The sequence below is a fragment of the Tenrec ecaudatus genome, chromosome 5 (assembly GCF_050624435.1).
Source record: "Tenrec ecaudatus isolate mTenEca1 chromosome 5, mTenEca1.hap1, whole genome shotgun sequence".
NCBI lineage: Eukaryota > Metazoa > Chordata > Mammalia > Afrosoricida > Tenrecidae > Tenrec > Tenrec ecaudatus.
In genome coordinates this window covers 2,345,108-2,359,462 of record NC_134534.1, presented here as the reverse complement: position 1 = coordinate 2,359,462, position 14,355 = coordinate 2,345,108, and the positions used below count along the sequence as shown (strand labels likewise).

The 14,355-nt window shown below is 58.1% G+C and overlaps 1 protein-coding gene across 1 annotated transcript in view; it reads right to left on the bottom strand.

The window, feature by feature from the left end:
- Positions 1 to 10,840, bottom strand: part of SLC45A4 (solute carrier family 45 member 4) — a 45,500-nt gene extending 34,660 nt beyond the window's left edge. The window contains exon 1 of the mRNA XM_075549210.1: positions 10,597 to 10,840. The gene's annotated coding sequence lies outside the window, so the exon portion shown is untranslated. The remainder of the gene's footprint in view (positions 1 to 10,596) is intronic.
- Positions 10,841 to 14,355: the final 3,515 nt, after the last annotated feature.

Below are 14,355 nucleotides of genomic sequence, written 5' to 3'. Positions count from 1 at the left end.
AGGTTGCTCCACGCTCTCCTGGCACGTGCGTCCGTTCACGCCACCTGTGGTCTACAGCGAGAACGACCAAGGGCAGAGTGCCCGTCTGAGCGGTGCAGGCGGCTTCGCCTGCCTCGAGCCTCCCGTGCGTGGGATTATAAACCAGGACAGACAGGCGGTGCTGGAGACCGGTGTCCGCACAACACCCACCTCCCCTTCTATCAGCTATGGCTTGTCTCCGCTGCTCCCTCCCCTCCCAGGACAGGACTCTGACGTCCCAGTTCACAAACCCGCGGGGCTGGACACTCAGGACTGGGGTGCCCAGCCAGGCCACCCCCAGGCATTGGGGGTGGGGTGGGGTGCTGTGCTCTGCGGCGTGCTGCCAGGCCCCACACCACATCCTGAGAGACAGCTGTGTTGGCCATTTGCCCGGCCCTCCCATGCTAGGACGCTAGCCACTCCCCAAAGGTCCCATGGGCGCACAGCCTAGGACACAGGAATGACGATCCTGAAGGCCCCTGGCCAATGTGTCACAGGCGATGGAAGCAACCAATGCAGGCTTGGGGGACGTCCACTAGGGTGACCACTGAGGCGGGTCCAGAGCCGCAGGCCCATGGGCAAGAGGCCTATTCTTGACAATGGGGAAATACAAAACCAAACTCCCTGCCATCAAGCGATCTGGACTCACCATGACCCTACAGGACGGGGTGCATCAAGGGAGTGGAAAGTCTCCTCTCTCTCTCTGGAGGAGTGGCTGGTGGTTTTGAAGTGCTGGCCTTGTGGTATAGCAGCCCAGTGCTGCGACCCCGGCTCCTCAACACGAAGTCAGCCGAGCTCAAATGCCTCTTCCACACAAACCGCCGCTTCTCCATATGCCGGCATAGTGCTCCGGCTCCTGCCTCCTGGGCAGCTGGGAAGCCAGGTCTCCGGGGACTCAGTGAGTGCTCCCCCCACCCCTGCTCACTCAGGGTCCAGAGAAAGGGGGCGCACGAAGTACACCTCGAGTATAAACCACTAGGGCTACAGTAGAAAGAAAATGTCTTGAGAATAATGATGGCAACATATGTACACATGTGGATGGATGCATGGATGGATGGTGATAAGAGCTGTATGAGCCCCCAATAACATGATTGCATATATATGTGCATATGTGCATTCATATACAGCTGCATGAGCCAGGAGACACCTCCAAATTAACACCTGACGCAAAGATTTGAATGAGGACAGACTTTACCCCACTGCAATGGTGTGAGCCGGTTTCCTGACATACATTTCTCTCTTCATTTGTCCACGACCCACGACCATAACATTATTCTCGTTTACTTCATTACTGTCATGTTGCTACTGTGATGAATCGGGCGGCCCCTGTGAAAGGGTCGCTCGACCCCCAAAAGAGTCGTGACCCACCGGTTGAGAGCCCACCAGATGTATCAATACACACCCATGGTTGTACTTCTCTTGAGAACCCAGCCCAGCACAACCACCGAACAACTTGTCTGGAGATTGTCAAGGGAGAACCTAACTTGCTGGGTTAACTTTCACCACCTAGTCAATAAAACAGTTGTTTTTTTTGTTTGTTTGTTTTTTAAAAACGATTCTGCCAGACTTCAAAGTATTTTTCAGACACAGGTAGTGCGAGGTCACTGTGTCCTCTCATTCCTCAGAGACAGGCATCTAACCATCACGGCCTGACCACTGTAGTCGACATAATATCATGGCTGCCCCTTGGCGCCGAGAACTACTCTGAACCAGTAAGATGCCCCAGCAGAGGAAACGTTTGTCTGAACGCTCGAACACAAGCTAAGCAGCCCCTCTAATTTACACATGCAAAATAAAGTCAAACAAAACAAGGCAAAAACAAAAACAGAACATGCGGGTCTAGACAACATGGTCCTGTGGGGAAGGAAAAACCCAAGCCAAACTGCAGCACTGCAGCTGCGGGTCCCCTAGAGCTCACAGTAACCATACAGGACAGGAGAGACGGCTCGGGGGTTACGCCTGCACATCTTCACAGGAGCAGACAGCCTCATCTTTCTCCTCCCCAGTGGATGTCGGGTTTGAGCAGCTGACCTTGCCGTCAGGGCTCCTTGCAGAGGGAGAGGAGGACTGATGGTGACAAGGAGAGTGGACCCAGAAGCTCGGCTCCGGCCCCCAGGCAGGAGCTGTCCGGACTGAGCCCTCTTGGGTCAGGAGCCTCGGAGGGAGACAGCCCAGCCCAGTCCTGAGAACCAGCAGCAGGCCGAAGCCATGCAGATGCTCTGAGGGGCTGGGTGGTGGTGGTGGGTGGGGATAGGAGAGGGTGCTTCGGGTCTGACATTTGATGTGGGGCCAGGACACAGGGCCTGCTGCCCTGCAGAAAACCACAGCCTGCCCTACCCCCACTGAGGGCTCCCCACCGAATCAGACACCTATCTGAACGCCCACCACTAACTGCCTCTTATCAGCAGTCGCTGTGGAGTCCACAGCTCTGCAACGGTCAGGAGCCGGAGCCCGCTGGGACTGATAACCTCGGGAATCCTGCGAGAGCGCCGCCAGGACACACCTCTCCCCTGGCCTCACTCCGGCCTGGCCCTGTGCAGACACTGGCCAGGCCACATCTGACCCACACTGACTCAACTGGCTGAGCCGGGACTGTCAGCAACGTTTCACACTTGCTTGTGGGAAGAGGACCCAAGTCTGTTCAATGCAACTGTGCATCCAGCTTCCCCTGGGATCCCCACCCTCGCCTCAACAGGAATGGTGCTGGGTGGGGGGCGGCTCCTGGGCCCATGCCAGGTCTGCAGGCGCCCCGCTGCTGTGTCCTGTGCCCTCAATGTCACTCGACCTGGTCCCCGATGTCTTTAGAGCTTGAAGTTCGACAGCGTGGTGCCCGGGGCACATGGGCCTCGGGCGGCAAGCTCACACGTGCGGTGGGGTCCCCCCTGCAGGAGTGCATGACACTCCTGTCCTATCTCAGTGGCTTTCAGGTTAGAAATGGCCAAGGCTTACACTAGGGGACAGGGATCTCCCTGGATTCCCTCAGACCCTGCTCAGGAGGACTTCCAGGCAGGCCTGAGGTCCACCCAACCCCCCACTCCCAACCTGGCCTGCAGGCTCCTCTGGTGGCCTCTGGTGGCCTCCTGCCCTGGCCTCTGGCCCTTTGTCCCCACCACCCTGATGCCCCACTCCTAGGGACAGTGGGGTCCTCCAGGCAACCACACTGCTCCCCCTCCCAGGGGAATGAGACTAGCCCAAGGTGGCCGGGGGAAGAGACTGCTGCAGAGGCCGTCCCAAAGCTACAGCCCGCCCTCGCCAATTCTCACGCACATGTTTCCAAACAGTCAGTAAGGCTGCCTTCAGGGACAATTCCACAGGTCCATATTTCACTCCGCCTCAGCCATGCCCACCTGTCCCTCCCTTTGCCCTTTCAACGCCGCGCGTGCGCACTTGTGGAAAGCATGCATAGCTAACCGTGGGTGAAAACGGGGAGGCCTGGGCATCCTACGCCGGTGTTCAGGGGCCTCATGTATCCAGAAGAGGATGTGGGACAAGGTCATCCCTACTGACGTCAGATGATCTTGGCTCAAAGCAGAGAACACCAGAAAGATGTTGACTTGTGTTTCATTGACTCTGCAAAGGCATCCGACTGTGTGGACCCCGACTATGAGTAACCTTAAGAAGAACGGGCATTCCAGAGCACTGCGCTGGGCTCAGGCGGAACTTGTACATGGACCAAGAGGCAGCTGCTAGAACAGAACAAGGGAATGCCGAATGGTTTAAAATCAGGAAAGGCGTGTGTCGGGGTGGTATCCTCTCAACGTGCCTGTTCCGTCTGTCTGCTAAGCAGGTCCTCAGAGAAGCTGGATCGCATGATGAAGAACGCAGCATCCGGACTGGAGGAAGGCTCATTAACAACCTGCCATCTGCAGGTGACACCACCTTGCTTGATGAAAGTGAGGAGGACTCGGACTCCTGCTGATGGGGATCAAGGGCTGCAGCCTTCAGTGTGGATCACTGACAACCCAGATCCCCACAGCTGGACCGACAGACAGCACAGGATAATGACGCCCGACGCTGCCATCGATGCTCCTGGAGGCAGCAGGCAGAAGATCACACACACCGTGTGGTCCCGGGCAACGCTGCCGCATGAGACCTCTGTGGTGTTGAGAAGCAAGGATGATGCTTTGAGGACTAAGGTGCACCTGCCCCCAGCTTGGTCTGCAGGTAAAAGTTGGACACTGACTAAGAAGACCAGAGAAAACTCCATGCCCCTGAATTACCGTGCTCGTGAAGAACACTGGCAGCACCAGGACTGCCGAGAGAATGCTCCTCAGAGGAGGGATGGGGAGACTGTCTCACATACTTTGGTGGACACACTGTCGGGGGAGATCAGTCCCTGGAGGCGGGCAGCAAGCTTGGTAGTGTGGTGGGTCTGTGAAGGAGAGGAAGACCCTCCACCGGATGGGCTGACCCAGTGGCTGCCACGGGAGCTCCAACATGAGAACAGTGGTGGGGACGGCGGCGAGGGACCGGGAGGTGTTTTCTTCTGTTCTGCACGGGGTCCCGTCACAACACACACTCTCCCGGCCCCACCTTGGGGGGAGTGGCATCACACCTGCCATAGGTAGACCAGGCATCACACAAACATTGCCTCCAGCGGCAAACCCACTCCACACCACCCCCACCCCGCCTCCCCCACTCCCCATTTCCAACTGTCATTCTACTTTGTGCCCCAAGCAACTGACGCGCTAGCTCAAGAGCACACTTGCAGGAATCAGCTGGTCCTTGGGATGGTGGGAGCAATGTACCCTAGGCGCAGAAAGATGCTCAAAAGGGCCCTGTGGGTGGTGCTCTGGTACAGAAATCCGGGTGCAGCAGGCAGTCCATTCTGCCACACATGGACAGGGATGCCTTGAGTTGGAGCTGCATGGAGGGTCCCCAACAACAAAGAATAAAATAAACACCCACTGTCAGCCCCCTCCACCCCATATTTTTGCTGTGGCAACACTGGGTAGCTCAGACCCAGGAAAACCAACCTCACTGCCCTTGAGTCGCTGCTGGCTCAGAGCTACCTGCTGGGACAGGGTGGCACCGTCCCTGTGGGTTTCAGGGACTGTAACCCTTTAAGGCATGGTTCCCAACCTTCCAAATGCCCCAAGCCTTTCATACAGTTCCTCATGTTGCGGTGACCTCCCCCAACCATAAAATTATTTTTGTTGCTACTTCATAACTGTAATTTTGCTACTGTTATGAATTGGGTGACCCCTGTGAAAGGGTCATTTTGACCTCCCAAAGGGGTCTCGACCCACAGGTTGAGAACCACTGTTTTAAGGGAGTAACCGCCGCATCTTTCACCTGCAGAGCAGCAGCTGGTGATTTCGAACTGCTGACCTAGCGGCTAGCAGCCCAACACCTATATACTACACTACCAGGACTCCCAGAGAGCGGAGACAGAACCTGGACTTTGGCTTGAGATCCCCAAGCAAAACCATGCAGGGCCCACAGGGTTTCTCCTTGCTGCTGGTAGCACAACTGGAGAGGAGGGAGGCAGACTTGACAATGAACCGCAGAACCACGGAAGCAAAACTGAACACTTTGGGAGATGTGCTTATCCACATTAAGGAAATGTGTTCAGGGATTTTCACCAAGGAGTCGGCCACACAGCCCTTTGCTAAAGAGATTTAACCTGCGGGCTGATGGATCTAATGACCACGGCAGGAAGCCCATCAGCTTGCGGCAGACAAGTCACAGGAAGACCCCAAGTAAAAGGAGAACTCTACACGCAGGGACGGGGTGCAGCAACAACCTCGGCTGCCCTTCAGGAGACACAAAGCACTGTCCCTCAAGGGGCTCAGAGACGGGCAGAACCACTGGAGAGAACTCGAGAGGCAGAGCTAGCTGTCTGGGATGCAAAGGGTCGGGGCTCCAGCCACCTGGGTTTCAGAGGGAGCTGGAGCTTCACCAGCTCCATTCTTGGAAGTCTGAGACTGTCCTTCAGCTTGGCCAAGAGGGTGGGGTTGCTACCCATAGTTGAGAGGACAGGACCACCATGCCCAGAGGATAGAAGAAGGGGACCAAGGAGACAGCGTCGGCAAGGTGGACTAAGAGAAAGAGACAGTCCAAGGCAGGGCAGTGCGGTCCCAGGGCTGAGGGGCCTCCACCCAGAATGCAGAGCATGGCCCACCCCAGGAGGCGGGAGGGCAGGGAAGAGAGGGCCATTTTGGGGACCTGAGGAGTGCAGACAGCCCGCTGGGTCTTAAGAGTTGCCTGTGCCTGTCGCTCCCCCCACTCCCATTCTCCCATTTGTCAAGGAAATGTTTATCTTGAGCTCGACCCAGCACTCAACTCTGGAAACAGGGAGACTTCACAGGTTTATGGCCAAAGAGGGGTGTGCCCCAGGATGCATCTCCCAAGATTCTCACCCCCACTTGATGCAAATGATTCAGAAGATGAGGCTTTTAGACTTGAAGCTGGCTTAAGACTTTTGGGAGGACAGGCTGGGCTGAATGAATGAATGTCTTTTACAAATGGACAAGGACATGAACTTTGGGGAGGGGCCAAAGGGTAGAAGGTTCTGGACTGAATTGTGTGCTCTCCCCCTTAAAAAAAAAGTGCTGAAATCCTCACCTCTCTGGCATGGTTATAATCCTCTCTGGGAATAGGTGTCCTTTGTGATGTTAATGAATCAGGATTAGCACAGGGTGGGGGGGTTTCTTTTTTCTTTTTTGGGACTATGGAGATAGCAGAGAGATTAAAGCTGGGAGAATAGAGACCTTAGGACACATGGGAGCTCCAGGGACCCAGGAAGCAACAGACAAGCAGGGACCATTCTCAGGAGAAGGGGGCAGGAGGTGGAGGGGAGATAGACAGACAGACAGACAGACTCTTCCTCCTGAGCTGGTGCCCTGAATGTGCACTTCAAAACTGAGAGAATAAATTTGTTTGTTAAAACCACCCACGTGTGGCATTTCTAAAAATACCACACATTTTAAGATCACTTTATTTCCCAAAAAGCAAACTCAAAAATGAAGGCCCCCCCACGAGCTGGATCCACATAGTGGCGGCAACCACGGGCAGCTGGTGAGGGCAGCCCGGGACTGGTGTGGTGCCTCGTAGCTGTACGTGTGTTCGCAAGGAGTTGGACCCGACTTGGTGGTACCCAACATATTCCCAAGGGGGCCCAGGAGTGTGGTGCTTCAGCGTGGGACTGCTAAAGCCTAGGCTGGTTAGGGAGGCCCACTGGCCTTTCCAGGGGAGGGGGGTGTTGGTGTGGCAGTCTGCTCCATCCCTACTGTCTCTGACTTCCAACACAGGCAGGGGCAGCAGTTGTCCCTTGGTGTCCCCGGCTGCCAAGGAGTGGGCCACGGGGCTGGACCACGGTGATCCACAGGGCTTTCATGGGTCCACAAAAGAGTCGCTAGGCCTTTTCTTCCTGGTCTGTCTAAGCTGGTTGCTCAGTTGAACGTGGCTCAGCACCACACCAACAATAAGCCAGCCGCACCCCCACTCCCCTGACACCGTCCACTGGTGGCCCTCCCCATCAAGCACAGGTTCCGCTCAGCTAGGCAGCCTCACTTGGTTTCCCATCAGCAATTAAGAACCTGGTGTCCCCGTGCCCCTGACTCACCTGGATCTGAGCACCTGTAAGCCGCCCAGGCCCCAGCTGGCTCAAACCAGCATTGTTGGGCAGGGAGAGCCTGCAAAGGCGGTTGGGGGGAGGGGGAGTGGATTACTCCCTGGCCTTAAAATGCCACCTTTAAAAAATCACTTGTCAAGGCAACAGGCCCTGAGTGCTAGGGCAACGCCACCTAATCCGTCTTTCTAATGTCCCCGAATTTTCACAGAAACCCTGGTGGTGCTGCAGCTAAGCGCTGGGTGCTGGCAAGAGCCCAGTGCTCATGGCTGTCTGCTCCTGTGAAGCGCTACAGTCTGGGGCAGGGTCCTGCAGACCCACCCAGTCGGAATGGACTTGGGGCTAGGGCATGGGGTGGGGGTCCTTGCCGGGTTCCAGGTAGCGCTTTCTTTCCCAGGCAACAACCCCAGAGGCCTGGCCTCAGGTCTCCGCAATGGACACCTTAAGAGATGTGTGTGGGGAGGGGGGTGGGTGGGCAGGGGCACTCAAAACACACCCAGAAAGTTCCAAGTTTGAAAAGGTCCTTGTTCATTGATTTTGGAGGCGTAATGAAGCTAACCCTAACAAGGGGGCCTTGTCTGGTGGTGTGTAGCGCCCCCCCCCCAGGTCCAAGGGGTCCTTCTCACCCCTCCCCTCTGCGGGTTGCTGGGAACATCTGTCCTCAAGCCAGATCCTCCCTCACGTTGCCCAGGGAGGTTGGGGGAGTGATCCTAATGGTGGTTCACTAAGTGCTCCTCCATTACTGTAATTGTGTTTTGATAAAATCTCTCTCTCTCTCTCTCTCTCTCTCTCTCTCTCTCTCTCTCTCTCTCACACACACACACACACACACACACACTCTCTCTCTCTCTATCTCTCACACACCACTCTTTCTCTCTCACAGACACTCCCTCTCACACACACACACACACACACACACGAAGCCACACCTGAGAAGGTACGAGTGGGCAGCTCCCCACATCCTCAGAAGACCTAGCTCCTAGTGCCCCTGGGTGCTTTCTGACAGTGGCGGCTTTCCATCATCCTTGTCCCAGCCCCCCTGCCAGGGTCCTGAGGGTGGGGGTGGGGAACAAGGCCTGGGGTGAGGAAAGCAGGCTCCACTGACTGCCCTCCCCCCTTCTGACAGCAGGGGCAAATCCACCCAGAGCAGGGGGCATAGACAGCAGCAACCACCATGGTGGGCATCTCCGGCAGAGTGTGTGTGTTTGGGGGGGAGGGGTGTAACTGCTACTACTATATCCCACTCTCCCTGCAGATCCACAGAGCAGACTAGCTGGTCCCTGGGCCCTGGGGAAGAAACAGAACCTCTCTTTGGCTGCCCTTCCCTGCTGAGAGCAAAGTTAGAGAGGGCCCTAGATGCTTAGAGCTACAAGATGCCCGAGATGGCCGGCTGGCAGCGGTGGCTGCTGCGCTCTCATGCGGCACAGGGCCAGAGCTGCAGCAGGCACCTTCTGAGAGTGCTAGTCCTTCCCGTGCAGTGTCCCTTCTGCCCAGCGGGAGGACACCAGCCACAAGGCCTCCCACTGACCTCCCCACCCCCACCCCTGCTTCCCTTCACCCAGTCACTGCCCACAAAAAACATCAGCCTGACCAGGACCCAAATCCTAGCAGGTTAAAATGCCAAGTTCCGCACTCCCCGAGTTCCCTCAGCCGCAAGCCAGGTCACTGTCCCGCACCTGCCTGCAAGCGCTCCAGGATAAAAAACAGAGGGAAGAGGCTGAGCGTCCCCATCCCGGATAGGGAACCATCTCAGACATCCTTTCATCAGCCTGTCAACCCCTCCAACTCCCTCCACCCCCACCCCTTGCCCTTCCACCAAATCCCACTGCTGCAGGGCTCACTGCAAACCTCAGACCCGGCAAGGCAGAGTCCCGCCTCACAGGTGCCCACAGCTACAGCGGGCCACATCCTTCTCTGGAGGGTTTGTACAGCACGCCTGTCTCAGGATGGCAGAGGGAAGGGGTGCTCCGAGGAGGGGCACAGGGCACTCCCCCCACTGGCAGGCGCCTGGGCTGGCTTCTCGGGCTTCAAATCCCTAGGCCCAGGGCAATACTTGGCCTCACAACAATGGCTTCCATCCCTCATTTGGGATGCCCTTCCCAGGCCCCAGGCTAGAAAATCAGCCCTAAACAAGGAGAGACAGGCCTGGTTCTGCTGGGTCTGCGAGGAGGAGCCCCTATACCTGAGGCCCTGCCCCACCTTAAGCCAGCCCGTGCCCCTCCTCCGAGGGCACTAGCCCTTCCCATACTCAAGCTCCCCTCCTCCCAGAACCAGGCTACCAGGAGGCTGTGTAGTTCAACCAGTCTCCCTACCTAGGTAGACCTGCACCACTCCCGAGAGGGCGCACAACTGGAGAGGAAAGGGTTAAACTGGGTAGGTCCAGGAGGGCAATAGAGCCTGGAGAAGAGGCCCAGGTCAAGGTGCAGCTCCCAGGAATCACTTCCAGGTAGGGGGCTTGGGGCATAGCAGCCCAGGCCTCTGCCGCCCCCCACCCCCACACGCAGGAATTAAAGGTGGCTTCGCTGGGACAAACTGCAGGGCAGTGCAGGGGTCAGGGCCTCCTCGGCACTGCAAGTGGGACCCCCGCACGGTGTGCCGGGCGGGCCGGGGCACACAGAGAAGGGGTACCAAGGAGTCTTTAGCGGGTGGGAAGGTTGGAGGAGCAGGGGGCGACTGAACTCTCAGAAGTTGGAGGTGCCCGGTCCAGAGTGGCAGGACAAGGTCGGCGACCAGAGCGACCGGGTGCGCGCTTGCGATGGGGATCAGAGTGGGGACGGGTCCAAAACGAGGTGTACACGGGGTGTGTGTGTGTGTGGTGTGGGGAGGTGCCCAGGGCTGCAAGGAGAGTCGAGGGCATCAGGTGCGGCGCGAGCGGAGCAGAGCCGGGGGTCGCGGGTGTGCCCTGAGTGCCGAGCTGGGCCTCTGCGCCGGGGGGCGGAGGCCGTGCAGAGCTGGGGCGGCAGGTGCCGACGTCCAGGTGCCGGAGTGGGGGGGCAGCCACTCACCTGTCTCCTGGGCCGGGGCCGCGGGGCGACCGGGCGACCAGGCCGGCGGGCCCCGGGCGGCGGGCGCAGGCGGCGACGCTGCCTCGGCCGGCGAGCCTCGTAAAAGCGGGCTGCGGCAGCGGCGGGCGGGAGGGCCGGCGGGCGGTCAGTAAGTGGGCGCCGACGGGAGGAGGCGCAGAGCTGCGGCCGGCGCGCGGGGACAACGCCGCTTTATCGGGTCGGAAACAGCCGCTCGGCGCCGCTTCCGCTGACGCACCGGCCCTGCGCTCATGACTATGCAGCAGAGCTGAGGGCGGGGTCGGGGCCTGAGCGCGAGGGCCCATTGGTCATCACCCCTAAGACCTGCCCATCTCCCCGCCCTTCGAATTCCGCCCCGCCCCCTTCGCTCCCCGCTCCCAGCCGCGCGGAGGCCCCGCCCCCTGCGCCAGCCCCGCCCCCACCCCTACGTGGGGGAGGGGCGCTCCGTACGCCCCCCTTCCTCCCGCGGGCGGGCTTCGCGCGTCCGCAGCGCCCGCCCTCTGCGCACCAGTGCTCGCGACCCCGATATCCAGCCTCATCCTTCTCCCGGGCCTCGGGGAGGGGAGCTGTCCCTCCCCCGCTCACCGGCTCCAGCTTCTTCCCCAAGGACCCCTTGCCCCCAGGGGTCCCCGAGCCGCCTTGCCTCACCAACCAGCTCAGGTCCCGGGCGGCAGGCTCCGCCCCCACGTGCCGCAGCCCCTTTACATCCGCAGAGCCCCCTCCCTTGAGCTCTCCCCCACCCCACCCGAGCGGGAACCTTGGGGGGTGCTCAGGCTAGACCCGCGGCCCGGGGACCCACTGCAGAAGCGCCGTGGTCCCCCGGGTGGGGCTGCGGGTGACAAATAGATGGTCTAATGCTCCAGTGTCAGGTCTGTGTGAGTGGCCCCTGCCAAATTACCTGACCCCTCAGTGTCAGGGTGCCCTGGTCGGTCAAATAGGAGTCACGTCTGCAGTCTCCTGGGCTGTGGTCGGGTTGCGACGCCAGGGGCGCACTGCGCAGCCTCAACAAGTAAGGGAGGAAAACCAACAGTAGCAAGTGTTGGCCGGGCTGGGAGGCACTGGAATGCTCATACTGTGCCACACAGCACTTTGCAGACCAGTTGGCAAGCACCGGCCACGTGCCAGTGCGCTCCTCGACACGGACCGAACAGAGTCCTATTCTGTGCACAACAGCACTGTTTGTACGTGAAAACTCCAGTGCCCAGCAAGCACAGAATGGATACATCGTTGTAATATACTCATGCGACTGAGCTCTATCAGCAATGATAGTAATCTACAACTTCAGAGAAAAACAAACCCAGTGCCATCTAATCTGTTCCAACCCACAGGGATCCTACTGAACAGGGTAGAACCGCCCCTCTGGGTTTCCCTGACTGTAAATCTGTACAGGAGCTGAAAGCTCCTCTTTCTCCCTCAGAGTGACAGGTGGGGTTGACCTGCCAACTTGTGCTTAGCATTTCAACCTATCACAAGCGACTCATCAGCAGGGCTCGGAATACGGATCCAGGCGTGTGTATGTATAAGACAGCGCCTCTCCCCGCCCCCCACCCGCCGGTTGCCCTTGGTTGCATCTCCGCCCTTCTGCTGGATTTTTGGCTTCTTTGAACACAGGTTGGAGGCAGAGATGGAGTCTAGAGTGCCGACCTGTCGACGAGCATTTTATAATACCTAGTTCAAGGACTGTCCCTAGGCGTCAACCAACTAATGCTTTTTACCACACCCCACTCCCTAAGACTGTGGCCTCTGGACACCCTCCAAACCCGAAACTGAACTCCCATCCTCCGTCCCCCACCAATGGCTGAACCCCCAGCCAGACCATGGGCAGCTCTTAAGGCGAGCCAGGGTGATACAAACCGTAAGAACAATCAACCCTAATGAGATCCAAAGGGCAGTGTTTTCCCAGGGAGAACGCTCAGGAGGCAGGAAGGACAGGAAAGACGGATGAATGGAAACGGGAAACCCGGGGAGCCAGTGGGAAAAGTGCTGTGACACCGTGGGGGGTGGGGGGTGCTGTCAATGTCACAAAGCAAGACGTGTATCCAGAAAGAGTTTGCATCCTTCCACCCATATCACCACTGAAAGTGGCTGTTTTCTTGAAAGCACGGATAAGCACATTTTGGTAGAGCTACGCTTTAGAACAATACTCACCCATAGAAAATAAACGATGGATACACACAGTAAAATGGACAAGGGAACAAATGAAAGATCCTCCTTGTGCAGTGACCAGTTACAGACTTCAGACAGAGTCGGCGGAGAGGCCTGGCAGTCCAGTCCCAAGCCCTCCAGGTGATAGTGTCGGATCTGCCACCAGCCATGAGGAAGGCACAGGGCTCGGGAGCGTTGGGCAGGGGTCACCATACCTTGGAGACAGATTAGATGGCAGCTCGCCACAAGGAGCACAGGTGGGTGGGTAAGAACTTAGACACTTTGGTGTGAGGATAAAGTCAGAAAGTATCAGGACAAAGTCCTGGACACCCTCTCAAACAGAATATCAACCTGGGAAACTCCTGTGGTCCCACGCCTCCACCGGGGCCCTGGCCATGCTGCCATCTCTCCAGCCTTCCCCTGGGCAAGTGTGCCCCCTCCCACTTACACCCTGCCAGAAGGGGGGCAGAGGGGCGTGGGCGTCCTGCAGAGACACCAAGCAGATCCTTTTCAATGGTCTTTGAGTGGGAGGAACAGACAGAAGCCTGGAGGGCCATGAGCAGCACCGGAGGGCGGATGGGGTCAGATTTCCCAATGAAATTTTTATAGGGCGCCCTGCCCTTCCTTCTGAGCCGAAGCAGGTGCGTGTTCAGGGCGGACAGCGTCCCCAGCTCTGCTTTCTTGGCCTTTCCCCCTACCAGTTCAGTTATCTATCTTCTGAAAACGTCTTCCGAATAGCCCCCCTGGATTATCCTGGGTCCTTCTAGAAAACCTACCAAGGTCACCCCTTTGGGGTCCACGCAAACAGGGGCCATGGCCTTCTGAGCTTGCTCTCTCTGCCTAATTGAATGGACCTAGCAGATCGCCCCACCCTGTGGAAGCCACTCTTTGGACCGGACCTTTTTTGGTAGGCCCCCCCGCTCTCACCAAGAGACCTTTCTGGCAGCCTCCAGTGACCTTGGAGAGGGATCAAGTTAAGCCGCCCTCTGTTCTGTGCAAGAGGCCTGTGTGTGCACGGACTGGAACCCCGGGCAGCAGAGCGCTGACGGAAACTTCATCTGCAGTCATTCAGCCCCGACGATGGAGTGCTGGCCTTGTGCTAGGCCCCCTGCCAGACTGAGGGTTCTGGGGCTACAACGGGTCTTGGGGCTCCCACAGCGGAGTGGGGAGCGGAGGAGAGCAGATACCTGTACCAGATACCTGTGCATCCGGAGCCAGCGTAGGAGCAGCCGTGCAGCAGACACCCAGCGAGTGTTTCTGAAAGCACAGGCGTTTGTGTCAAATCTGCGACATTCAGAAGGCAGTGGGATCAGCAGGTTTAGTGGCTCCTGTGTCCCCAAGAGCTCCACACACAGAGGAGACTGCAGGGGGAGGATGTGCTGCATGTGTGTGCTAATGCACATGTGAGTGCCTGCACACGTGTGTTGTGCCCGAGGGCCGGGGGCAAGACCACGTGCAGCGGTTCATCTCAGCTTACCTGGCTGAGTCTCCTCGCTGGCTGCCACCAGTGCCAAGGAGGTGAGATGTCTGATGGCCCAAAGGACTGGGACCCTGGGAGCCCACGTAACCTGGTCCCCCTCCTCTGCCCTCCCCCCC